Source organism: Myotis myotis, unplaced genomic scaffold (genome assembly GCF_014108235.1).
Source record: "Myotis myotis isolate mMyoMyo1 unplaced genomic scaffold, mMyoMyo1.p scaffold_m19_p_2, whole genome shotgun sequence".
Lineage (NCBI taxonomy): Eukaryota > Metazoa > Chordata > Mammalia > Chiroptera > Vespertilionidae > Myotis > Myotis myotis.
In genome coordinates, this window is record NW_023416324.1 from 182,809,114 (window position 1) to 182,813,733 (window position 4,620).

The window sequence follows — 4,620 nt, forward strand, 5'->3', positions numbered from 1 at the left end:
TGATATGCTAAGGCTTCTCAACTGGTCAATATGACGTGCACTGACCACCAGGGGGCAGACAGACGACTGGTCAACCAGTCTCTATGATGTGCATTGACCACCAGGAGGCAGACGCTGTGACTGGTAGGTTAGCTTGCTGCTGGGTCCAGCCAAACGGGACTGAACGAAATGGGCTGGATACACCTGGGAGCCCTCTTGTGGTCCCTCCCTGGCTCAATCTCCTGTGTCACTCTCTGCCCCCAATTGTGCACTGGTGGAGTCCCTCAGCCTGGCCTGCACCCTCTTGCAATTCGGGACCACTTGGGGGATGTTGGAGAGCCAGTTTAGGCACAATCCCATAGGCCAGGCCAAGAGACCCCACTGGTGCATGAATTCGTGCACCAGGCCTCTAGTTTTTAAATATAAAAACAAATACTACATAAAGTAATAGAAAGAGATGAGATTTTCTCTGGAGAGAAAAAGCTGATAACATTGGCTGACTACTATTTCTCATTATATGACTACTAGAGGCCCGGTGCACAAAAATTTGTGCACTCGGGGGGGAGGGGGGGTCCCTCAGCCAGGCCTGTGCCCTCTCGCAGTCTGGGACCCCTCGGGAGATAATGACCTGCTGGCTTAGGCCTGCTCCCGGGTGGCAGAGGGCAGGCCCAATCCCTAGGTGCAGCCCCTGGTTGGGCTCAGAGCAGGGCCGATCCGGGAGTTGGGGCGCTGCCCACTGTCATGCACAGAGCAGAGCAGATTGGGAGGTTGCGATGCCACCCTCAGTCACGCTCAGGGTAGGGCCGATTGGGGGGTTGGGGCACTGCGCCCTGTCACACTCAAGGCAGGGTCGATGGGAAGGTTGCGGCGCCACCCCCTGTCAAACACAGAGCCACAGGGCGATCAGGGGGTTTGGGCACTGCCCCCTGTCATGCTGATCCCGGTGCCGGGAGGCATATTACCTTTTTACTATATAGGATAGAGGCCTGGTGCATGGGTGGGGCTGGCTGGTTTGCCCTGAAGGGTGTCCTGGATCAGGGTGGGGGTCCCCACTGGGGTACCTGGCCAGCCTGGGTGAGGGGATGATGGCTGTTTGCAGCTGGCCACACAACCTTCAGGGTGGGGGTCCCCACTGGGGTGCCTGGCCAGTCTGGGTGAGGGGCTGAGGGCTGTTTTCAGGCTGGTGGGTGACTGAAGCTCCCAACTGCTCCTTTTTTCCTTTTTTTTTATTCTGGGCCAGCTTTAGCTCTGGCTCCAGCTCTGAGGCCTCTGCTGCTGAAAGCAGGTATCTGGTTTGTTTGGGTTCTATTATCAAAACACTGTATCAACTCCAGCTCTGAGATCCCGGTGGGCTGAAAGCAGGTTTCCGGGGTTTTGTTTAGCTTCTATATTTGTAACAATGTTTCAAACTGCAAGTTCAGTGGCAAGCAAGGCAGGCGGGGAACGTTGGAGTCCTCTGTCACTGAAGCAAGCAAGCCTCATGTTAGTTTCAAGCTGCCTGGCTGCCAGCTGCCATCTTGGCTGGCAGTTAATTTGCATATCTTGCTGATTAGCCAATGGGAAGGGTAGTGGTTGTACGCTAATTACCATGTTTCTCTTTTATTAGATAGGATACTAAAGGCCCAGTGCACAAAATTTGTGCACTGGGGGGGGGGCTGTCCCTCAGCCCAGCCTGAACCCTCTCAAATACGGGACCCCTTGAGGGCAGTTGGACATCCCTTTCACAATCTAGGACTGCTGGCTCCCAACTGCTTGCCTGCCTGCTTACCTGATTGCCCCTAACCGCTTCTGCCTGCCTGATCACCCTCTAATTGCTCCTCTGCCAGCTTGATTGACCCCTAACTATCCCCCTGCCATCCTGATCACCCCCAACAGCCCTCCCCTGCAGGCCCAGTCACCCCTAACTGCCCTCCCTTGCAGACCTGGTCCCCCCCCACTTCCCTCCCCTGCAGGCCTGGTCCCCCACAATGGCCCTGCCCTGCCGGCCTGGTTGCCCCGAACTGCCCTCCCCTGCAGGCCTTGTCCCCCACAAAGACCCTCCCCTGCAGTCCTGGTCACCCCCAACTGCTCTGCCCTGCAGGCCTGGTCCCCCCAATGGCACTCCCTGCCGGCCCGGTCCCCCCATATTGCCCTCCCCTGCAGGCTTGGTTGCCCACAACTGCCCTCCTCTGCAGGCCTGGTCATCCCTAACAGCCCTCCCCTGCAGGCCTGGCCCCCTCAACTGCCCTCCCCTGCTGGCCATCTTGTAGCCACATGGGGGTGGACATCTTGTGTGTTGGAGTGATGATCAATTTGCATATCTGGGCTAATTAGCATATCTCTCTTATTATATAGGATAGATTAAGAACTATTTGAGTCTTAAAATCCTATAAATGTATTACTTTGACAAAAACTAACCACTGGCTTAAAAAAATAGACAAACTGGGAAATCAGATTGCCAGATGCTTCATGGATTCAGAAAATCCATTAATAAATATGCTGGAACAGTTTTATCTACATGTATAAGGGGAAAAAATACACCAGTTCGACAAAGAATACAATCAGGAAGAGGATGATAACCATATAAGGGAGCAAGTTGGAGATGAAATATAGGGAATATGAGTGTCAGGGGAGGGGACCGACATTCTTTTTGGCCACTCAGTTCAGTCTTTCTTAAGAAGTACGATAACTCAAGATAATTTATTTATGAAAAATTATATGACTTTGGTTATTTCACAGGTCCAATTAAATCAGTAGATGCTTTTACTGACTTATCATGTGTTAAAGGTCATTGTCTCTACTTCACCTTCATGGATAGGTTGTAGATGCCCTAGAAAATGAAATTACTAACTGTTGCTTGTTGTTCAGGAGGTCAGAGATGTGGGTAGACAATGCAGGGATATGCTTCACATTCTATGATTATAATGGGGAAAGATCTCACCATTCTTATGTTTATATTTTTATTTTATTGTTGTTTGTTTAACAAAACACCAGCTTCCCTAAAGAGAGGGAGAATCCTGAATAAGACTTTTCTGTGTTCCAAAGGTTGCATCACACCAAGGTTAACCACTCTCAAGAGAGCACATAATTTTGTTGTTGTTAATCCTCACCCTAGGATATTTTTTTTTCCTAATTGATTTTTAGAGAGAGTGGAAGGGAGGGGGGAAGGGAAGGAGGGAAGGGGGAGAGAGAGAGAGAGAGAAGAGAGAGAGAGAGAGAGAGAGAGAGAGAGAGAGAGAGAGAGAGACCAATGTGAGAGAAACACATTGATTGGTTACTGGTTGCCTCCTGAATGCACCCAACTGGGCCTGGAATCAAGTCTGCCTCTCTTTGGTGCATTGGCCAACTGAGAGTACATAATCTTAACAAAACTGTAATCCAGTCTAACTATCCTGCAATACAATTCTGCCTTGCTTTTCCCCACCTCCATGTAATCTCCCATACATTCCCTCCTTAATTTCAAATGTATAAAAAAACTACAAAACTGTTACTCTCTGGAGCATTTGGGATTTTGTTTCTAGGCATATTCCATCAGCTTGGCTCAAACTCATAAAAATTCTTTACAGGTTTGGATGTTTCTTAAGTCAACAAGGTCATGTAATGTTTGGTTTCAGATTCATTACCAGCCTTCCCCTGCTCGGTATCACAAGGAGTTGACCTGCAGGTTTCCATTTGCTTTGGGCAACAGAAAAAATTGGTAAAAAATTAAAAGGCAGAGAAGTCAAGAAGCCAGAGTTTTATTTCCCCTCATACACCCTGACTTGTGAGAAAATTATAGTAATGCCTGTGCTTCTTCTTGTGGCATGAGTTTACCATTCAGTTCTTCCTTCCGTGGTCTCGGTATCTATTGAGCATCCCTGGCTCCTGGGTTCTAGTAATTATATATATTTTATATATATATATATATATATATATATATATATATATATATATATATATATATATATATTTTAATCCCTGCAGCATGAGGGATGATGGTTGCTTTCTGTTCTAATGGTTTTGTGTCTTTTCCAGCATCTTTGTAACTGTTGCCTGTATTTAAGTACCCTTTAGAACTGTTTTCATGAATAGACCTGGCTCATCTGGGCTGTAGACCTTGCTGAGATCCCAGGGACCAGGATTGGTTGATGTAATGTATGGGAATGACCTTTAGACAGAGGGAAAGAGAGAGAGAGTAATACTGTTGGATTTGTAAGGAGATTCGAATAAAACTCTTGGCAGAATGGGACATTAAGGGAGGAAGATGTATTTAATGGAGCTCATATTGGAGCTGTTAACTAAGGAATACACATAATCTGCATCTCATTAGTCATGTTTTGGTCTCTCAATTTTGACCAGGTGTACTTGGGGAAACCTCAGAGCATCTAACCTTTCTCCTACCAGCTCATTAGCAGGACCTGAATCTGGGTTTTTCTTCTAATGAGCAACTATACTCACTATCCCTCCTGGTGTTCAGGTGAAGACCTGGACCTCAGTAATATACACAAGTTGTTTGGGGATGTCTAAGCTGGTTTTAGAAGGTCAGCTTTCTTTTCCATCCATACTGTTGCAGATGGGAAGGCCCATATGCAGATTCTGACCCCCTTGCTAGTGAAAGGAATGAACCACACCAATGCTTAAAAACCTTGGATTCAGGTTCACAAATGCAATTATTAAAGTAAA